The 23,983-nt window shown below is 37.3% G+C and overlaps 1 long non-coding RNA gene across 5 annotated transcripts in view; it reads right to left on the minus strand.

Annotated features, from left to right (window-relative positions):
* LOC129391758 (uncharacterized) overlaps positions 1 to 23,983 on the minus strand; it is a 54,658-nt gene that overhangs the window by 19,467 nt on the left and 11,208 nt on the right. For 3 of the 5 annotated variants that reach the window (XR_008616426.1, XR_008616423.1, XR_008616427.1), the window contains exon 4: positions 23,598 to 23,700. This is a non-coding gene — a long non-coding RNA (uncharacterized lncRNA). Of the gene's footprint in view, positions 1 to 16,088; positions 16,132 to 23,580; positions 23,701 to 23,983 lie in introns of all 5 variants that reach the window. The other 2 variants (XR_008616425.1, XR_008616424.1) reach the window with 2 other exon arrangements.

Raw genomic sequence — 23,983 nt, forward strand, 5'->3', positions numbered from 1 at the left:
TTTAATCAAGGAAAACAGACACTGATGCCAAAGGTATCTCAACTAAAATAGGAAAATATTTTTGTTAATTTTTGGATAGCCCATGCTGATATTAATATAGATGCCTCATAATTTCAGCAGACCAAAGTTTTATCTTAATACTACAGAGCCGATTTCAAGATTTTTATTGCAAGAGTTAAATATTCTCTACTGTACGGTTTACTATGAGCAATTTAATTAGCTTAATAAAATGTAGAAACAATTAACCAAAAACATTACATGCATGTTGTAGAGCAGGGCTATCCATTAGACAGTAAACAAAATGTGTTTTATAAACAGTGTATATATAAACAAATATATACTAATATATGTTGTATAAAAACAGAATGTGTCATATAAACAAACTGAGTGCATAAATAAAGTGTGATATATACATAAACACACAATGAAATATCATTTGGCCATAAAAAAAGCAATGAAGTTCTGGTACATGCAACACTGATAAACCTTGAAGATATGCTAAGTAAAATAAACCACACACAAAGGGACAAATATTATACTGCTCCAATTATATGAGATACCCATAATAGGCAAATTCACAGAGACCGAAAGTATATTTAGAGGTTACCAGGGGTTAAGGAGAGAGGGAATGTAACAAATGTACCATAGTAACTGATATAAAATGTTAATATAGGGGACCCTGAGTGGGGCATATATGAGAACTCTTTGTAACTTTGTGTATACCAAAAACTGTTCTAAAAACAAAAAGTTTATTTAAAAAAAAATAACCAGAATGATGACATCCACCTCCCCCCAAATTTTACTCTATAAATAGGTCACCACACATTTTGATCTTTCCATGTACTAAAAATTAGACTTATTACAAATTCAATAAAAGAAATTGAATCAAGTTTCTAATATCCTTGTTGAGGCCCCTGATGTGCAAGGAAAATTTGGGGATAACCTGTTTTGTGATATTGTGCTAAAATACGTGTTAAACAATCCACAGCCTTGTATTTTGAAGAAAATTAATTAAGCAACTATAAAAATGGTTAAGTAAAACATTTCTGGATGGGCAACTGAGAAGAACTTTAATAAAAATTGTTCATATTTTTCCAACTTTTGCAAAGATACCATCATATAGCAATCATATAAAAATACTCACACAAGGAAATATGGATCATGTTTTCACTTCACCATTATTTGTGAAAGGAACAAAAGGCTTTAAGTAATGTTAAATAAATTATATTATGCATAAATTTTAATTTCAAACTAACAGCCAAATATTCTGATGCATAGTCCAGAGTCACATGTTAAGTACCAAAATTGATAATTTTTAGAACATAAAATTGAATGACTTGTGTATGACAAGGGGGTCCTGTTTAAGACATGCAAAGACACAAGGCAAGACAGGACTCTATGAATATGGCAGTCATAAAACATCCCATAAATATTACTTTGATAAGACTATCTCAACCAAGAACACAAGCAATGTGCAGCAATAGGCATGCAAGAAAGCACAGATCATGAAATATTATAGTATTTTCTGCTTTAGCTCTTCTATTATGTTATGTGTACGCTGATTAAAATCACCCTGCATATTAATTTTAACATGTAATATTTCCTGTTACAAAGCCCATGTATATATATATATATATACACCATACATCTTTACGGTACACCTGGCAGGAAAAAAAAGTATAAAAGCAGCTGGGAAAAACAAAAACCCTGGGCAGAACTGACACAAAATAGAATAATGAAAAAAATTCAGATGGAGACTACTCTAGTAAATTGTTAAAGTGGGAAAGTCAAGAGCCATGATGAACAGTCATTGACACAAATATTATGTAGAACCAAGAAATTTAGAGTATATGGAATGCTGTCAAATAAACGAATCTAAATATGGACAGGCAGCAAGTAGGCAAAGCAAATAGTAACATAATACTTACACAATCAAAATAATTCCATACTGTCACAGAAAAGACAGTTAATGGACTCACACACCAATGAGTCCAGAAGTAGACCCAAATAAATTATGAAATTTAGTATTTGACAAGATGTAATTTTAAATGAGAAAAAGATGAATTTTCAATAAATAGTACTGGGCAATTGGTTAGCCTTCTAAAATAGAATGTGAGATCATTATATGACTACTGACATCAAAATAAGATCTAAATGGAACAATGATTTTGATTAAATTATAAAAATACTAAAAAGTTCAAATTGTAGGGCTGCTCATGTGATGTTTTTTTCCTCTGGCCTAACCATGTGGTACTTATATTCACAGATTTCCTAAAATTGAATCATCCTTGCATGGCTGGCATGAACACTACTTGCTTGTATACTAGTTATGAATTTGCTCCTGGATTCTTCTCACCAAGTTTATATTTAGGTTATTTGCTTACACACTTGACCCTTGAACACCACTAGGGTTAGGGGTGCTGACGCCCCTCACGCAGTCAAAACCCCACACACAACTTTACAGTCAGCCCTCCATACCTGGGGTTCCACATCCAAGGATTCAACCAACCGGGGATGGTGTAGTATAGAACGTATTTATTGAAAAACTAAATACTTGTATATAAGTGGACCCTGGCAGTTCAAACCCCTGTTGTTCAAGGATCAACTGTATATCACTGTCAGAGACTGGTCCACAGCTCTATTTTTATCAGGCTATTGTTTCTACAATATGCTGACTTTATAACAAGAGTATCAACTTATATATGTAGAGACTATCTCTGAAAAATTACACATGAAATTAGTAACAGTACTTGTATCTGGGAAGAAGGAAGATTGAGGATTAGAAATGAGGGGTGGAAAGGCAACTTTTAACTATATCCACTTTAGTACAAACTGAACTATTTACTATTTGCATGTATCATTGTTTTTCAAAAAAACCTATTATACTCTGTGAGTGACAGTAAAACTGGAACATTTTCAAAGGGCAATCTAGCAACCTAATGAATCAAATTATTAAATGTGCATATTCTCTTTACTCAAATTATCATACAGAATTACTAGTGCAAGTACCCCAAAACAAGTGTACAAGATACAGAAAAATATAAATGACATGTAACACACTGTTTGCATTTAGGGGATGACACATATGGTATTGTAGACATATTTGTATTATATTCATACCAATGTTTATTCAACATTTAATGAGCATCTACTAAGTGCCAGCCAGTTTTAAGAGATGGAATTACAGCATTCTAAAAGGACAAAAATGCTTGGTCTACAAAGACACAAACCCTGTATATATCAGCAAAGAGCTTACAAACCAAATTGCCACTAGGCTGCCAATCAATCAGGGGTTATAGGGAAATACACCAATGCAAGATGGCAGGCCACCTTATGATATTCAACCTAACCTGAGTTGAAAGTGTTAATGCTTAGCAGACTCCTACAATTTCTACAATATACCTTTGAGTTCCATGACTTTGGTAGAAATTCATTGGTTTTACATTTGTTCATACAACCTGTTGGAAGTAGATATGTCTACACCCTACATTACAATGTAATTTCAGACCCAGGGTGCAATGCTTGTATAATATGATATGCCAACTGTTCAATCCCAGGTACTGACAGACATCATGTAATCTCTCAACTAGAAAATAATAGAGCCGAAAGTATCAAACTACCAATTATAGATCAGTCACTAAAGTTACTATAAGATATACTGACCCCTTGGGCTTGGATCACAATACTTGGTCTAACATCAGAGGGAACATTCTGGGTCAAAGGAACCCCCCAAGCAGAACTTAAGCCAGACACTTAACACTACTTCAACAGATTTTTTAAGTTTCTACAAAGTGAAAATAAACTGGAAATTATGCCAGGCTGCCAAGGTATCATGATTCCAAGAGAAAGGAATGGGTGATGATCAACAATGTGAAATTTAAAAATGACAAAATTTATCTAGAGACATCATGAAAAAGGCTGCATTTATGACTGACATGATTCCTGAGCCAGAATTACAAAAATTTTAGCAAGAACACCTAATGGACAAAAGTAGGTCCCTTGGAACCTCTAATAATTGGAATTTAAGCCCCTTGGTAGCAATATACTGATATATATGGTGATTAAGTCCACTGCAAAAATACCAAAAGTCCTTCAGAGAACAAGATCTACCAATGTTAGCTTGGTTACTTAGCCCCAAATATGGGTTCTGCCTTAGGGTACAACTTTGATGATAAAATTCCCCTTAAGTCCAATGTTGCCAAGTCCTCCTCCTCTCCCCTCCTATCACCTCTACTGTTAGGTAACCTTCCGTCCTACATACCTCATACTTAACTCTATTATACTTCCCCTAGCTTATTGATCTCCCAGAGAAAACCTAGAACCTACTGCATGTGTAAATTATGTACAGTATCCATGCATGGTACAGGAGGCATTTAATGTATACAAGTTGAATAAAAAGCTTATCAAGAGGAAAAATGGGTGAACACAAGTTTTTTTTTTTTAAAAAGAAAACCGTATTAAAACATAGTTTATCCTCAAGTCCATTCTCTAGTAGGTCTGTGTCTTTATTCCCGTCTTGCCCCTAGGTTCTTCATGACTTTTTTTTTTTTTCTTAGATTCCATATATGTGTTAGCGTACGGTATTTGTTTTTCTCTTTCTGACTTACTTCACCCTGTATGATGGGGGAAGGGTAAGCTGGGACAAAGTGAGAGAGTGGCATGGACATATATACACTACCAAATGTAAAAACTGATTCACTTTGTTATAAAGCAGAAACTAACACACCAATGTAAAGCAATTATACTCCAATAAAGATGTTAAAAAAAAAGATTAAAAAAAAAACAAAAAACATAGTTTAAAGACCAGCGTGTAAAAGATATCAACAGATCAGCGAACACAATATACCTTAGAAATATACACAATATATAAAACATTACAGTAAAAATTAAAGGTGTATCTTGTCACCAGAACCTTCCAAACCTATCAATTCTGCTACCTTCCCCCTCTCTATATAAAAAATTATATATAGAAAATTCTTGCTCTCATCCCTGGATACACCTGCCCCATTCTCCCAACACCTACAGGTAACCACTTTTATATAATCTGTTATTTTTTTTAACATAGTGAACATTGTACATTTCACTGTTTCACTTAACAATATATCACTGCAGAGACTGCTTCCTCATGTGTTTTTACAGCAACCTAGTATTCCACACTCATGGGCTCCTGGGTTGTTTCCAATCTTTTACTATTATAAAACCATCTGCAATGTTACATATGCAATTTGTTTCACATGTGCAGATACACAGGATCACTGGATCAAAGAATAAAGGCAACTATAGTTTTGATAAATATCTCCAAAGTGCCCTCCATAAGTATTATACTATTTTGTACTCTAACAAACATTCTATAAATGTCAGTTTTCCCATAGTCCTTCCAGCAAAGTTCTCAAGTATTAACTTTCTCTGTAGTTTTGTTTTGCATTTCTCTTATAAATGAGCTGGAGCATTCTTTCATAGGTTTAAGTGTTGTTTTTCTGTGAACTGTCTCTGTTCATGCCCACTGCTCATTTTAAACTGTGGTCTTTTGATTTTCTTTATTTAGAGTCTTTTTATACATTAATGGAGATTAGCACTAAGTAATACATGTTGCATATATTTTCCAAGTTTCTCATTTTCTTTTGACTTCATTTAGTGTTTTTGACGTGAAGTATTTTATTATGTTAGCTGCACTTATGAATCATTTTATGGCTTCTATGTTTGAAGACATAGAAAGATAAAGATGTGTTTACAAATCAGTGAGCAAAGAATGGATTAACTAACAAATAGAATAACCAAACAATTGGGAGAGAGAAAAAAGTAAATCCTTTCCACTTAAAAAAAAAATTAATTAAGGATTGCAAGATTTTGACAGAATAAGAAAAAATATATAAACAAATATACTGATTTAGTCTTGAGATTTAGAATTCCTTTCTAAAAGTAAATCCAAAGTCAAACATTTTTTAATACATTAAACTCGATTAAATATTGTATCATGACATTTATCAATCTTCCATATCAAGAATTTTGCTTTTGGTATTAGGAAAAGCATTGATATCCTTAATATTTTAAGCACTCTTTAAAGAGAAACATTTTAATGTTGTTTTAGAAGTGCGTTCCATTGTAATAAGCCTCTCTTCCCTTGACTCCTAAGTGAAACTCCTCTGCAGTAGCAGAGCAGTCTTCTGAGTCTACTACTGTTAATTCCCAACCTAGCCCAGGAAAGAGCCAGTCAGGATGACAGGCTGACAATTTACACGCACTCAAGTTTTAAATATGCATAACGAAGTGAGAGCTAGAACTGGATCTCTAAGGATTCATGCAAAAGCATAAACTATGAGTAAGCAGAAGCTCTATATAGAGAAGGATATAAAAGGTCAAAGGAAAGAGCAAAACAATCAGAGGTAAGATAATGATAGAGCAGAAATGCAGAACAGGGGAAATCCCTGGCGGTCCAGTGGTCAGGACTCCACGCTTTCACTGCTGAGGGCCTGGGTTCGATCCCTGGTCGGGGAACTAAGATCCCACAAGCCACCAAAAAAAAAAAAAGAAAAAGAGCAAACATGGCCCATAAATAAAAACAAACCCATAAAGGGTTTCTCCTGATGCCTCCATTTCCTGGTGGCCTTCTAGTTACAATGCCAGAGAGGCACAGCCACTCACCAGTTCCTTTGGTGGGTTTCCAGTAAAATTCTTACCTCTCTTACTGCTCACGATCCCTTGTAACCTTGCAAATTATCATCCCCTCATTGGATCTATCATTTGCGCTCCTCATAACAAAAAACTTTACAAAACTAGAGATAAAATATAAAAATGTATAATATAAATTTGGTCTTTGTCCTCTGTTGGAAGCACAGATCTCTAAAAAGCATGAGTGATGGAGTGTGCTTGTTATTTACAATAAGTCCATTTTGAGCACACCTGAGTTTATGCTAACGAGGTGACTCAAGATGGGCTTAGTTGCCAGAAAGACCAAGCATATTAGTAGAAGATTGGAACTTTCAGCCCTATCCTCTAGACCTTCAGAGAGAGGAGAGGGGCTGGTGACTGAACTTAACCAAGTGACCAATGATAAGACCCCAATAAAACTCTAGAAACCCAGAGCTCAAGGAGCTTCCTGGTTGGTGAACACTTTGATGTGCCAGGAAGGTGACATATCCTGAGTCCAAGGGGTGAGAGAATGGAAGCTCCTTATCCAGGGTCCTCCCAGACTTTGTCCTATGTATCTTTTTCATTTGGCTGCTCCTGAGTTGTATCCTTTATAATAAAACTGTAATTGTAAGTATAGCACTTTCAGGGAGTTCTAGAAATTATTCTAGCAAATTAACAAACCCAAGATGGTCACAGGAATCCCTGAATTTAGCTGATTGGTCAGTATAGGTTGCCCTAAGATTTACTAAAGGGAAGGCAGTCTTCAGGAAGATGTTGCCCTTAACTTGTGGGATCTGGTATTAACTTGGGGTAGTTAGCATCAGAATCGAATTGAAGCCAGGTGGTGTCAGAGACCTGGTGTCATAACAGTATCAATCTCTCACTGTCAACCTACCAACTATTTATTTTTTCCAACATAGTATATTTTCATTAAGAAAAAAATCAAACCAAAACACCCCATAAGAAATAATAATTACTTATGTAAACCTGTCTCAAAAGATAACCAATGTGAACATTTTGGTGTCTTAATAGACTTCCACATTTTTACTTTTGATGCAGGAAAATGCATCAAAGGGGTTACAGCAATTTCTTCAATTTCTGATAAGGGAGAAAAATAGTATTACCTGAATCGAATTATGCCGATAGCACAATCAATCTGCTTTTAAATCTTCTCAAATGGAGAGGCCTGTTACTTTAAACTAACTTTCAGTTTTTTAATTAAATTCATGTGAAACCATAGAACAAAACTTTAATATTCCCTTGGACTTCTTTCTTAAAGAATGGTTCCTTGATGGTCAATTTCCTAATTAATGTGTGGGGAAGGAATGACACCCAAAATTTTAAATTAACACACTTCTCTCAGTTAACTATTTGCAACAGTGTAAGGAGGAAAAAAGGGAAAAATAGCCAGTATATCAAAGATTTTGTTAAAAATACTTTACAAGTTAAGCTTAAGTCACTCTTTGACATAACCTAAAAGGCTCCCCCAAATTTTTTTACATGCCCCAAACAGAAAGGAAATCATATATTTAAACTCACTCTTATCACCTTAAGCACGAACTGAATGTGATCAATCATAGGATGCTATAATTTTGATTATTATACATTCAACCCATGTACACAGGAAAGAGTTAACATAGCAGGCCTAAGACTACTATCCTCAGAAAGCCCTGCTTGCAAGGTTGGCCCTTGGCTGGCATCAGGAAACTTTACCGGTAAACAGTTCCCTGCACCGATAGAAAACTTTCCCTAACTGATAAGGGTGGCTCACTGTGTCTAAATTGCTTATATAAATAATGTGGATCACGTTGAATACCTACTTTCCTTCTGGAAGTCTGATATCTTGGTATGTGCTAAGCAGAAAGTGCCTATGTGACCAGCCCACAATAAAAGCCTTGGTTGCTGAGTCTCTTAACAGGTTTCCCTGGCAGAAACATTGCACATGTGCTGCTATATTTTTATTGCAAGGGGATGCTCTGTGTGACTGCTCATGGGAAGGAGAAAGCAGATGGAAGCCTGCACAGGGACTCCTCCAGACTCCACGTGTGTCTTTTTCTTTATGCTAACTTTAGAAAGGCTATGTATCCTTACTATGTTAGCCCTAAGTAAAACTATATGCTGAGTCCTGTGATCCAGTGACACCCCCACATACCATCCATTTTTTGATATTAAGTAGCCAAATCATATAGGCCACCTTTGTTTTCCTCGAAGTTTCAAAATGCATTTTTACAACCACAATCAAATATAATATATATTTACATTATAACAATTAGATGGTTTTGGTTATAATTATCCTTACTGTCACATTTTTTAAATCACTGGATTAGAACTGTCAATAAATGAGGTTACAACTATCATAAAACTTACAACTTAGTAACTACTTCTGACTTAGAACAAAATGTTAAGCTGGTTTTTAAGCAAAACAATGCATTTTCTGAACTAGGCAAGGTGTTTTTAGTTTTTTTTTTTTTGAGAGGGTACTTTACTCCCCCCAGAAAGAAAAAAAAAGTACATTTGTTTCCCAAACTTGTTCCCAGCAAGACATTTTTCTTCTTAGTGATGCAGAAGTTCTTTTTAGATATTAAGCTGTTACTCTGAGTTTAAATATTTTATATCCTACCTTTAATGATATTTCTATCAAGTTCCAGGCTACTAAAAGCAGGAACGCACACTTTTCAATTACAAATACTTCATGCAATTCTCCCTAGTTGGATGTATTCAAGGAGTGTAAAAATCCTTTGGTGGCCCATTGTAGCCAACTTCCAACAACTGTGCCTCAGGAACAAGACAAAACATATACATGCTGCTATCTCTGAACTGACTAAAGTAATTTTCTAGGTAAATTAGAAAATGAGGGAGTTTCTCCTAACAAACTGTAACCACTGATTTTTATCATATTCTCTAATACTTCTTCAAGTACATACTTATGCTCATGCCTGCTGCCAGGAACATGTCGACACTATCAGTCTTTTGCTAGGCTCTTTTCCATGGAGACAAACCAGGCTTAAGGGCCCTGAGAGAATTCACTGCAGCTTCTGTGACTAAAAATTATGGTTGGTAAGGAAATGATGAGTCAACTGTGCAAAGATAAATTACAAGGGCATTCATCATAGCTGACATATAACGAGAGGTAAATAATCTTCAACATGCCAATTTAATTTACTACAAGAAACATACACATCTATGTAACCAGAATACTTGTTTCCACATGAGGAGCATATGCTTTTTTTGTAGCCAAATTGTAATCATGAAATTGCTTAATCAGCACAGAATCTGAACAGGTGGCATAATTAGATAAAATAAATGCTCAATAACAAAGACAGCCCAACATTGAAGTCTATACACCATTAACAGTGGTTTTAGATGAATGATGGGATTATAGCTTATCTTGACTGTACTCTTTACATCCTTATATTATTTGAATTGCTTATTATAAGTACCTCTTTATAACCAGGAAAAATAGCACTTCCATTTTGAAATAAGCTAGGAAAAATAAAGTCATTAAAATTAATAGAAAATTGTGGCTACATATGGCATAAAATACCTAAGGAGTAACATAAGAAATACTGGGGGGATCTACACGATGAAAATTATGATTATTAGGACATAAGAAGACTAGACTAAATGTCTCTAGAAGAAATGTTACAAGCACATTAATTCTGACCAAATGAATTTATAAATCAAATGCTACTACGATAAATATCCCTAAAAGAATATTTTTAGATGAAGTAGAATTTTACAAAGTAATTTTTTTTTAATTTTTAAATTATTTTTTTTTTTGGCTGCATTGGGTCTTCATTGCTGCGTGCAGGCTTTCTCTAGTTGCGCCGAGCGGGGGCTACTCTTCGTTGCAGTGCGCGGGCTTCTCATTGTGTGGCTTCTCTTGCTGTGGCACATGGGCTCTAGGCGTGCAGCTTCAGTAGTTGTAACACACGGACTCAGTAGTTGGGGCTCGTGGGCTCTAGAGCGCAGGCTCAGTAGTTGTGACGCACAGGCTTAGCTGCTCCGCAGTATGTGGGATCTTCCTGGACTAGGCCTTGAACCCGTGTCCCCTGCATTGGCAGGTGGATTCTTAACCACTGCGCCACCAGGGAAGTCCCCAAAGTAATTCTTATATTCAAGTTAATGATGAATTGGAGAACAGTAGCTAAGAAGATATTGAGAAAGAATAAACAAGAAATTTTACTATGAACAAGGAAGAACAGACCAGGGGTCAGCAAACTACAGCCAATGGGTCAAATCTGGCTGCAGACAGATCTTGCATTCACTGTCTCTGGTTGATTCCCTGAGTGAATAGTTGCAACAGAGACTCTGTGGCCTACAAGCCTCATATATTTGCTATCTGGAATTTTACAGAAAATGTTTGCCAACCCTTGCAATAGACACTTTACTTTTGCTGTCATGCCATAGGCTCTTCTCTAAGGGAGCTCATTAAGACCAAGAGAAGGCAAATTTACCAGGTAATACAATCCATGAATATCACAAGTAAGCAGAAGCTGGCAGGTAGAGAAATAAAGGTTGGGGAAGCCAGTTAATAGCAAAAGAGGACTTCCCTGGCAGTCCAGTGGTTAAGACTCTGCACTTCCACTGCAGGGGGCACGGGTTCGATCCCTGGTCGGGGAACTAAGATCCCACATGCAGTGCAGCCAAAAAAAAATAAAAATAAAATAAAAATAAAAACAAAAGAAGCATGAAGGAACTTTAAAAATACTGATGCCTGTGGCGATTAAATCACAATATCTCACCCTGGTTTATTTTTAAAGTTCCTCAGTTGATTCTAATGTACAGCTCTGATAGAGAGCCACTGAGCTAGAAGGAACAGCAAACACACAGTGGCTGAGTGATGTCAGTGGTGTAGCACAAGAGTAATGAACCAAAAATACCTGCTGTTAAGGTGCCCAGAGCTGCTCAAATCCAGTTCCCATACTCAATATTGTTCCTATATTTAGATTCCCATTATAGCCCCATTTTCCACATTGTTCAACATATTTATATAAAATAAACCCCTATTAATGAGGCAGGCTGAGTGATTCTTCATTTCTTGAGACCAAAAGAGCCAATTTTGTATAGAAATTTGTATCAGAAATACAGTTGCATGAAAACAGACCCCCAGGAGAAATATAAAACATTTAAAATTGTTAGGGTATGACTGTAGGGTAGAAAATCATACACAATCCCCTCCAGATACCAGGATGCAAAGGTTTTTTTTACAAGTCCAGGTTATGTTGTGTCAAAGCCACTAATTACACAATTGCCTGATACATACAGCCACTTAAGGTGAAGCACTGAGGCTATTGGTAGTGGTTGTATTATAGCAACAACAAAAAAATAAGCAGAGCAGGGTTTGGCAGTTATTTCTCTTCTGACAATGATGTGCAAATTCCAACATAACCATGAGGTGCTGACCCTGGAAAGCATGATTTTATCTCTCTTATAGCTAGACATGGTGCTCAGTTACCATTCCAATAGGCATGGAATAACATGGATCAGACCATAGGTTCCCAAGCTTGAGAACCACTGGACTAAATGTGTCCAGTGTTCAGGTTCCTACAAATGTACACCCGCAACCTTCTAAAGATCACCACCCTATCTATTGTCACAGCTGTAGCACAGCCCTTAATGACCAGCTTTTGTTTCACATTATCTAGTACTACATCCTCTCCAATGAGCACAATTGTTGGGACCAATCCATACACTGCCAGCATGTCTAAGCATGAAAAAGCACTGCACAAGTAAAGATAAACTAGGCCAATTAGATTCTCACTCTTTGGAATTTGAGTAGAAACAATGAAAACTAGGTCATTACCAGTAAAAGCTGAAGCTGAAAGCCTCACTGAAGTAGTGGCAAAGCCAGTCATGAGGAAGAAAAAAAAAAGTAGAGAGAAAGAGAATAGCTGGACAAATAACTGATTTAATTCAAGTCAACGGCACAATGGAAAAGGTCTACAAACTCCATGTGCTTAAGCTCCTAGAGCCACCACAGATGCAATTCCATACCACACTGTTCTTAAGATTCCTATGAAATCCTATCTTCCTTACTGTGTGTATCTTACTATGTGTATCTATTTGATAAATGTCTATTTCTTGAGCTAATCCTGCGTCTTATTTCTTGAAACCAGAAATCTTATGTAATTTAGAAAATAATGTAGAGTTGGGCTACATAAACAGAACTTTGGCAGGAAGTAAAATATTTAGACCTGGTTATGACTTGGTGGTGGGGCAGAGAACAGACACACCCCACCACAACCCAGGCTAGAAGGTTAAGGGCCTACAGGAACTGCGGCCAAGTTATTGTCACAGGACCACACATCCAATGAAGGTAACTTGTGGTACAACTGCAACAGAGAAAACGGAAGTGGCCAAGAAGATCAGACAGGTGGATGCTTCTAAAATTGGCAGGGAAATTCTAAAGTGGCCTCATGACATCAGACTATAGCATCTGGCCGTGACTGAGTTACTCACCAACATTTCTGCTTAAGTAAGAGCTGGAAAAGTATAAACAGAAGCATCTTTAGAAATGAGAAAATGAGATGAGGGGTATATGTGATTAGTGGTCAAGATGTAGAAATGCAATACAAACACACCTGAATCAAGTGGTGGCTACACTCACAGCCTCATCTAAGGTAAACTGTCCCACTCACAGTTCTGGAGATGAGGCAGTCTGAGAGAGCAATGAATTTTAGAATATGACCTGTCCTGTCACCCAAAGCTGAATGTACCAGGTGTGGGACACACTACCTAAGTGCTGTGTCTTTGCACGACTCAGAAACTGACTACCCAAGCAGGGGGTGAGCTAAGCCATTTAAATCCTTGCATTGAGGAATAAAGTTTGTGAAATACAAAAAGAGTGAGGCCCATAGCAGAGGGAGCTGAATATTAAATGACAGTGCTGGGAAACATGCAATACAGCCAAGGATACTGGAGCAATAAGCAAGGTTTAGTGATGAATAACTGAAAATTTATGAGGAAGCAGAATATAAACAAAGCTAGGAAGTAAACTAAATCTTGAGTAGATAATGAGGAAGGCAAAAAAGCAGAGAAAAGGAGGAATGAAGACATGTGATATATGGCATAAGGTCCGTTAATAATACTATAGTGAATACTGAAAATTTGCTAAGAGAATAGATTGCAGGTACTCTCATCACAAAAAAATAGGTAACTAGGTGAGAAGAAAGTTAATTAGTTTGACGGTTGACTATAGTAATCATTTCACTATGTATATCAAATCAGCAAGTTGTATACCTTAAATATATAGAATATTTATTTATAAAAAAGATGTTAAAGGTGGCATACTAGATGAATGATACAAACCCCTGTTGCTTGCATCTATCTTGGAACCGTTTCCAATCCTCAAAGCATTTTCCTCAGAGAGGAAACTGAATTTCATTTTCTTTATTTTTTAATTGTCTTATTCAAATACTGGATTTTCTTTATTTGGACTCTTATGAAACCTTTGTCTACCTTAGAGGCTGGCTATGCATAGCCATGGGTGGTCCAAATTGCCTGGCTGACCCAAGAGAGGTCCGTTTCTTGAAAATAAAAGAACCTACAATACCAGAAATTGCTAACAGAATTCCAGGCATAATTGAAGCTCACCAAGAATGTGAGTTTGCTCAATTTGGTTAGGGTGTCACAGTAGGGGATAAGGAAGTGAGAATCCCCCCACATATTAGAATAGAATGATAATAGCCACTAGGAGGCCATGACAGAGCTGTTAATTAGGCATTTAAAGCCATCAAAGATGATGCTGTGAGGGATCTGGCAACTGTTGCAATAGAGCAACTTTCCAAGTTTTTCTTTAATGGCCAGGTAGTAAACATTTTAGGTTTTGAAGGCCATATGGTCTGTGTCACAACTACTTTGCCACTGTAGCATAATAGCAGCCATAGACAATACATAAATGAATGTGTGGCTATGTTCCAATAAAACTGAAATCTGATTTTTGTATAATTTTCACAGGTTATAACATATTATTCTCCTTTTGAGTTTTTTCAACCATTAAAAAATGTAAACACCATTCTCCACTCATAGGCTGTATATATATATATATTTTTAAAAAGCGGTGGGCCACGTTTGGCCCGTGGGCCATAGCTTGATATATAGAAACGGAAGGTTTTATCAAAGATGGTCATGCAAGTATTTTTTAACTTGATTATATTTGACATACTCAAGGATATTCTGATGACTGTGTAAACTTTCTGTTTAATGGGCTACTCCTGTTCTTTTTTTTAAACCGTCTTAACCATTTTTAAGTGCCCAGTTCAGTAGCATTAATCATATTCATATTGCTAAGCAACAAATCTCCAGAAATTTTTCATCTTGCAAAATTCAAACTCTATACCCACTAAACAACAACTCCTCATTCTCGCCCTCCCCTGAAGCCCCGGCAATCACCAGATTTTTAAGAAACACTGTGTGAGCCAAAGGAGACCTGTCTACAGGAGGGATTTCGCTCAGAGGATGCCAGCTTACTCACACTATTTCACTCGGTGCCTTATAAAGTTGCTTAATCCACAGTAAGAAACAATTACATTAGAACAAAGATACAAATACATACAAACATACAGCTGGAACAAAAATTTCACAAAGTACTTACCCTTTGCCAGATGGAGGCTAGTATTTTCTCATTTTTAAATATTTTATCTTCATCTGTTCTTTCCTAATCTATTCGAATCTATACAATCCCATTCAAAACTACGACCTAGTTTTAAACACCACCCAAGGAAAACTGCTAACCCCAGGCCAAGCTGAACGGGTAGTACTACACACTCATGTTTCATACCACATGGGAAAAAGGTAACAATACAAACAAGTCAAAATTATAAAGAAGCAGAAGCTATGGGGTTATAAGAGCATTTATAAACACACTGTGTCCGGGACTTCCCTGGTGGTCCAGTGGGTAAGACTCCGTGCTCCCAATGCAGGGGGCCGGGGTTCAATCCCTGGCTGGGGAACTAGATCCCACAGGCATGCCGCAACTAAGAAGCCCACATGCTGCAACGAAGATCCCGCGTGCCGCAACTAAGACCCAGGGCAGCCTAAATAAATAAGTATTTTAAAAAATAAAATAAACACACTGTGTTGGCCTGCAGCATTTAAACAAATTTAAGCTAACAGCTCAAACTCAGGCTCCTTGCAGAGAGCTAGAAATCCTGTCAATGTTGGGCAGCATCTTTACTGGGCAACAATCAACAGGAGCCAAGGAGTAATAGGCTTCTCCTTTGAATGAAAGGTTCATGTTCCACTGGACCACAAACCTAAACACTCCCTCTTAGAAGCATCAACTGCTCTTTACCATTGCATTTGAAATCTTTATTTTATTTTAAGAGAATTTTCTTTTCCAATATCTGTATCAAAAGTAGAGCAACAAAAGAAAAGCCAAAAAACTTAAACAAAACAAAAACAAAGCAGTGTTTCAAGAAATAAATAAGAAAATAAATATCAAAACCATCTTACACGTTTACCCCATCTGGACCCTGCATGCATTTGCAATTGCAACCCCTGAAATAAAGGATGGAGAAGCCAGTTGTTAATGGATGCACTGGAAGCTAGAAGAAACAAAGCAAAGTAAAAGAAACAGAGACTAAGGGTAATAATCATATTAACTGCAGAACACAAAAGTAAAGACCCACAAACATATTTCCAAATAAAGTTGCGTTCTCAGGTACCAGGGGTTAGGATTTTAACCTATCTTTGGGGAGACACGCAGGGTGGCTTCTACGATGTCGTCGTAGTGAATGACAAAGTGGAGTCTGGTGAGAGCGGAGAGCTGTTGACCATTTTTCAAGTGAGAGGGAAACACAAGAAAAAAAAGACTGAACCCTGTTTGTTCTAGGATTTAAGAGCTATTCAGAGTAAGGAATAGTATTCTTAGGCATAAGGAAACATCCATCAATTACAGTATGAGAGCTATTATATGTGTTCATAGAATTCCATATCTACCCAGAAGTACTGTAGATTTTTTATCAACTTGCACAAAATCTTAAAAAAAAAAATGACCCACAAACTGCTGCTGTTGGTATATAAATATCTAACTAAACTGGGATAAGTCAGGCCTAGTACATTTGTATTCTCAGGAATTAGAATTGGGCTATCAAAAGTAGTAATCATAGCTAGCAAAGGGAAATGAAGCTGAAAGGATAGACAGCAAGCCAACACAATGCAGAGGTGAGGCCACAAACAAGCAAAACTTATAATAAAGGTGAAGCCCTCAGAACATTGTAAATCAACTATACTCCAATTAAAAAAATAAAGTATACAATTCAGTGGGGGGGGGGAAGGTGAAGCCCTAAGTAAGCAGAACCTATGAATAAGCTAAAAATATGAGGCAGAGAAAACAACTAAAACAAAGTGAATAGGTAAGCCAATAGGCAATGGGAGAAATAAGACACAAAACTTAAGAAGACAGAGTAACTCAGTTACATAAATGGCACAATCCTAATATGAAGATCCGCAAACTCCTGCTGCTGAGTTTCCCAGATTTTCTTTGGACCCAGATCCCATCCCTAATGGGCATAACCATATTAAGGTCCCCCTATAATTGGCATTTCATGTGATCCCAGTCACCATTATCTCCCCACAAGTCACCAGACAATAACCTGTCATTAGCTCACTGGTGAATTTGTTTCTAAAAATCAGAAGTACCTAACCAATAGTAAGCAGCAGAATAGCCCCTTCAAGAGGAATGCAATTTAGGGAATTGGCTATGATCTTCCAGAAAATCCCTTGTTTTAAAGATGCTGTGCAAACCAGCTTGTGACATGGAATTTACAATTTATACCCACTTTAGAAGGTGAGACTTTGAGAGACTTGCTAGATGCTGCAAATAAGCAGTGTTATGGAGCTAAACCAGAGAGAACAGACATGTCATAGTGTCACCCATGTCCAAAATTCTTCTAAAGGAAACTGTACTGCAAACAAGTCTAGCTAAGAAAGCATTCTTGTGACCAAGAATCCCTCTGAATCCACAGCTATTCAGATCAAGGGGAAGTAAGGACCAGACCCGAGGACAGACATCCACAAACCAGTCAACAGCCTATGACTTGCTGTGACATGAAAGCTGTCCCCAAACAAGGATGAGGTAAGAAAATTAGATTCAACTTACAACTGAGGAAAAACAGAGGGACAAAACCTCTGCAGATGAAATGAATGGATATGTGATGAAAGAACATACCACAGCCTATGTAAGAATCATGAAAGATTTAAGTAAGATCAACTGTAAGCACAGAAATCAGAAGCTATAAATAAGCAAAAACTCCATCAGCAATAGGATAAAGAACAGAGAATAAGGAAACCAGACAGCAGCAGGAAGAGACTCAAGGATATAGAGAAAGTAGGGTCGTGTAGTCATTTGTGAAACTGTCGCTTCCAAAGATGGTTAGGTATGGCATCTTTCGGATGTCCCATGACTGGGATGCCTTCTAGTTTTAGAGCAATTAAATGACTCTGGATATACCTATGATAGATAAGTTGTGTTAGTCTAAAGCACTCGGGATTATAAAAAGGGAAAGAAAAACATGTCCACATAGCAATCAATAGGGGGAAATGTCCTAGACCTGCCAAATAACAACTGCTACCTCTACAGTCTCAGGAAACTTAACCCACAGGCAATCAGAGCCTCAATTTAATGACAACTGGGCAGCATGGAGAACAAGAGCAGAAACAGATAGCTTGCAGAGAGAAAGATGAGGTAGAATGGAGGCCACGCCTACAGAGGCTGCACAAGCTCGTTATGAATGAGAAAAAAACATAAGTATTCAGTAGCTAGGAGGTAGAGGAAGACAGAGTATAAGGAAACCAGTTGGAAGTAGAAGCAAGATGACATGCAGAAAACCAGAGAAATAAACTGAATCACATTAATAATGCCACAGTGGAGTCAAGTTCTGTAAACTTCTTAAATTGATCCAAATGAGCCCATTTCTTGCAATAAAATTTGGATTGCAAGGAATAGACCCTGAAAAGGAATGTAATAAATATGGAATTGGTTATATTGAAGCAGCAAGGTAGACAGCCAAGCAAATCACTTTTACATCCCAGAACATAATACTAATGACATACAAAGCACCCAGTCTGGCTACCACCTGTGCTCTCAGAAACTTAGAATTGTGAAATATGTACAGAAACAGGTAATCAGTAGCAGAGACTGGAGGTGAAAAAGTGCTCTAAGAGGTTATGAGGGGAGATGAGAGACATGAACATGAGGAAGTCCACCATGACTAAGTAGAAACTATGAGAGCAAAAGTTATAAAGCAAAATATCACAGAGCAGATGTTGGCAAACCACAGCACACAGGCCAAATCCAGCACCATCTTTTTTTTTTTAAATAAATATGATTTTGTTGGAACACAGCCACGTTTGTCTGTTTATGTACTGCCTCTGGCTGCTTTCATGCCACAGTGGCAAAAACCATATGGTCCACAAAGCCTAAAATATTTACTATCAGGCCCTTTACAGAAAAAGTTGGCTAACCCATCATAGAGAACAGAATAGGCCAGTGGAAGCAAAACTGAGAAGTCACACAAAAGAAACAGGGGCAGACAGAATATTTAAGTCATGTTATAAAAGCAGAAAACTGGAGAAAAATTCTAAATCTCCTTCTGCTGAGATCCCCACTAGTACCCTAACTATCACCCCCTGAATCCTGAATGTGCTGGACATTCAGAAAAATTAGTTATATACCACACACAAAGAGAGGATCCCCAAGGGAAAAAGATTTACATTTAAAAGTAAATAAATAAAGCATGAACTATATGAAACTATAAAGTGAAGATAAACTATATTTATCTTCACTGTGAAATGCAAGGGGAGAATAACCCATAAAGAAAAAAGATATTTGAGCTACATAAAAATGAACTTCTATGTCAAACTGAGGGAAATATCTGTGACATATATGGTAGATCAAAAATCAGTGTGAAAAAGAAACTTAAAAATAAGACCCAAGAAAGATTTTTAACTGTTCCATCTCACTAGGAAACAAATAAATTAAAACAACAAGGGAGACCACTTTTCACCTTTGCAACTGGCAGATTTTTTAAAACCACAATATAGTATATTACTGAGGATATGAAAAAACAGGCATTCTCATACACTAGATGGAATTGTACATTTAATCCAACCTGAGGAAACAAACATGGAGATGTGCAAAAACTTATTTACAGGGATGTTCACATTAAGCATTATTTACACAAACTTAGAAGGGCAGCAATTGAACGAGGGCCCAAATCTCAGATACAAATTATTTTTTATATTATAATGCCAATTAAAACAGATGTTTAATTTTTTATTATTAAAAAAAATTTTTTATTAAACAGATGGCATGGGACAGTTTGAGATCTGCTGAATTTAAAAGCTCAGGCAACAAGGTTTCATTAATGACCCTAACGTCAACAACCGACAAAGACTGTCACTCCAACCAAAAACTCACTTTTGAACACAGAAACAAAGTAGTAAAAAAATAAAATAGAAAATAAAATTTAAAAATAGCGAACTTAGCAGACCTAATTCAATACTCTTGAAAACTAGGAAATTTTCTTCTGGAAATACAAGGTAGGTTCATTATAAGGAAAGCTATTAAATATAACAAATACAACAAAAAGGGCAAAGAAAAAGATTTACTTCCATGTTCAACACTTCCTAGACTGAGATCCCTGTCACTTTGTTCAGATCACATTTTGAGACTTCAATGGAAGGATTAATTCCTCCTAATTCTGAAAGCCATTTAGGGTTTGATATAGCAAATTACCAAAACCACAGCCCCCTATGTTGACTGCTGGGAGAGTGATTACATCCAAAGTAATCTCTGTATCAGATTCACTTTTGGGCCTACGTAGGGTAGAAGACATGCTGGTGAAGAAGGTAAACACTAGTGCTGATAATGTAAGAATAAGAACAAATAACAGACATAAAGACAAAGTCATTTCTAAGCCATGCAAAGAAAAGACCTGTGGCAAGGAAGAAGATCCTCTAAGGGATGATAATAACATGGCCCATGAGGATTCTATCACTCTACCAAGAACTCAGGCCAATATCTAGGTGACTATTAAGTCATGCACATAATGCACAGATCATGAGACACTTTCCAGTGCTAATTCAAGTAGAGCTGTGTTACTGTCATTGTATTACAAGTATTTTGAATAAAGATCACCCTGAATATTTGCTTTAATGTATCACCTCAAGTCTTCTTATTTTAAAGTCTTCGTGTATATACAGTATAGAACAAGGATAGCATGCTATGGCCCATGGGCTGAATCCGGGCTGCCACCTGTTTTTGTAAATGAAGTTTTATTGGACCACAGTCCTGCCCACTTGTTTCCATATTGTCTATGGCTGCTTTCATGCTACAGGGAGGGGAAAGGTGTATGAAAAATTAGGATAAACTCATAATTAGGAAACATGAGTAGTACTTTATTGATACTTGAGAATGGCTAAAATTTAAGTCATCCCTGAAAAGAAAAAAGAAGAAAATAAGGGAACCATATAGGATAAACGAATAGCTACAGTGAGGCATATAAAACAGTTCTTTCTGTATACATAGCGAATTTGTGAATGTGCTTTCTTGGTGAGCTTAATTTGAGTGGGAAGAAATTCAGAGGCAAACTGACTACTATAAGATTCCATACTTTCTAGGATCAGCTGTAAATCTACATCCCACAGAAAAGAAAATGGGTTGGAGGGGAACATCTGTAGTCATAGTACATTTAACCTATGCCGGTGGTTTGCAAACTTTCTGTGAAGGGCCAGATGGTAATGCTTTCAGTCTCTGTGGATCATATGGTCTCCGTTGCAACTACTCAACTCTACTGTAGTGTGAAAGGCGGCCATGGACAATAGTGAATGAGCATGACTGTGTTCCAACAAAACTTTATTTACAAAAACGGGCAGCTGGCATGTGGGCCATAGCTTGCCAAGCCCTATAGTCTATGTTAACTATCTGGACACTGTCACCTTACCAGCAATAAAATTTATGAAAGTATTAATTGTTAGGTATTGTTGTTTGCCACTTGATATGAACAGAAAATAATTTTATCAGCATTGTCTGCTAACGGAAGGCAATGTTTATGTGGAATTCGGGCTTGGACATGCTGATCTACACAGCAGGCTGCTCCAACCCCTGATACACCTACACCTGACTTAACATTCTGCAAGCGATGGGATTTTCAGTTTTAACTCTGACTTTTGTGATTCCTTTTTGTTTGTGTAAAAGGAAGTATAACCTCATGGAAACTATACAACATAAACATCATGCTGGAGGGTGGGGGTAATAATAAAAAGTGAGAAGACAAAGAGAAATAGTGAATGGTGGTGTGGGAAAGAAATAAATGCTAATCCATCCAAAGTGGTCATCTCTAAAAGTTAGAGGGGCCTACACAACCCTTGCACCATCTCTCTTGTGCATCTGTATCCCCCTTCAAGAATGAACCACTCACATGTGCTCCTATATCCTGGAAGACGACAGTGATGAAGAGCCCACAAGGAGTCAGGAAGTCCCAACAACTAAGAACGTGTTCAAAACATTCTAGCGCTTCAAGTAAGGTAGCCGAGATATTTGGAGTGTGACTCACACAGCTCCACCACTGGCTGCCTGTGTTACATGGGTAACAACACTTCTCTGATCCTCAGTTTTATTATCTGTAAAGGAGGAACAAATCCTACTTCCCAGAGGTAATGTTAATTTAAAATGAGATAGCAAATAGGTGTAAAGCACTCACCTAGAACATAAAAGACACTTATAAGCACTATTATTAATATTATATGACTTTACAAAGGAAATTTTCAAATGTTGTATGTGGGTGCTAGATGACTAGCCTAAAGAGAAAAGAAAAAGAAAAAACAACAGACCTGCTGTCACAAAAGGAAAGGAGGATGGATAACAAGGCTAGGGAAGTCCTAGCGAAGTCCTAGCGCAAGAAATGGCATTCAGACAGCAAAAGCCAAATTTATACATCCCACTTTGGCTCAGATACAGAAAGTGACAGAAGACTTTTTTAACTGGATGCTAACATTCATATCCTTATACATGAACAATGTCATTTTAAAATAAGTTCTGGTGAAGGATACAGAACGCAGGGACTTTCTTTGTATCAACGGCTATTCCAGACTTCTCTGTAGGGAAAAGACCATGTTTCTATCATTCAGGTTCCCAGTGCAGGCTAATCTACCTAATTCTGCCAGCAGGAATTATCCAAACACACCAGAGACTATACCAAGAACATTATGTTATGAAGGCACCATCTCAAGACCATCGTTATGAGAAAAGGTGACTTTTATTGCTTCCATAAAAAATGGCAGATACCAAGGAATGATATGGCCCTCGGGTATTAACTCTGGATGGAGGAGCTACTAGCTTAAGACAGGGGTGGCTTCTGCAGAGATCTCCCAAGAATGGCCATTTGATAGATGCTGCCCAGTTTAATTATGAACTATTTCATAGTTCATACATCATCCTCTGATCCTCAGGGATCAGAGGAGCCAAAAATGAATGCTGGTCCAATTGGTTTAAATGGAGTGCACAAGAAGACGCTGCTGCCTCTGAAATTACTAATCCAAAGTGCCATATACTTGGCGGCTGCTGAAACAACAAGCCTCTGCTAATGAGCTGGCTTTTGACAAGATGTATGTAGCTCCATAGTCTGATAAAGAAAAACTCTCAACAAGTCTGGTTTGAAAGATTAGACTCTCCCCTAAGGGGAGTGTAATCAGTGTCATGTTGACATTATTTATGACATGCAGCTTATGCCACCGAGTTTACTTGGGAACCATTTCGGTTCTCGTGACCCTCTGCAGGGGTGTTCTCAGACTGGGTAAGCATATAATCCACCCCAATTGTTTCGAGAAGGATATATCATAGAATAAACTGCAGGCTTTAAAAGTACTGGCCCCTGGAAATGACATTTCTAAGAGCCTCCCTGACAGGAGTCAAGGCAATGTCAGTCTTTCCTCCCCCCTACTTACCTTAATCACTGTGTTACCTTAATCACTGAGAAGACCCCCTCTTCTGCTGCACGTGCACTCACATGGAAAATCTGGTAGACTCTCTAAAACACTTTTCAAAGATATCCTTCAAAATTCAGCCTAGTGAGGGGTTACAAAAAAGAAAAAGATTGCTTTCATTATCTATGACCCTCCCATACTCAGCTTGTCAGCCTCCACTGCACTGATAGTGGAATGTATGAAAAGGGAGAATGGGAAGGGGAGAGAAAAACACACAGTATTGCTTAGTCCAACCCAAACTTTTTTTTTTTTTTTCGGTACGCGGGCCTCTCACTGCTGTGGCCTCTCCCGCTGCAGAGCACAGGCTCTGGACGCGCAGGCTCAGCGGCCATGGCTCACGGGCCCAGCCGCTCCGCGGCATGTG

The sequence above is a fragment of the Physeter macrocephalus genome, chromosome 21 (genome assembly GCF_002837175.3).
Source record: "Physeter macrocephalus isolate SW-GA chromosome 21, ASM283717v5, whole genome shotgun sequence".
In the NCBI taxonomy this organism is placed as follows: Eukaryota; Metazoa; Chordata; class Mammalia; order Artiodactyla; family Physeteridae; genus Physeter; species Physeter macrocephalus.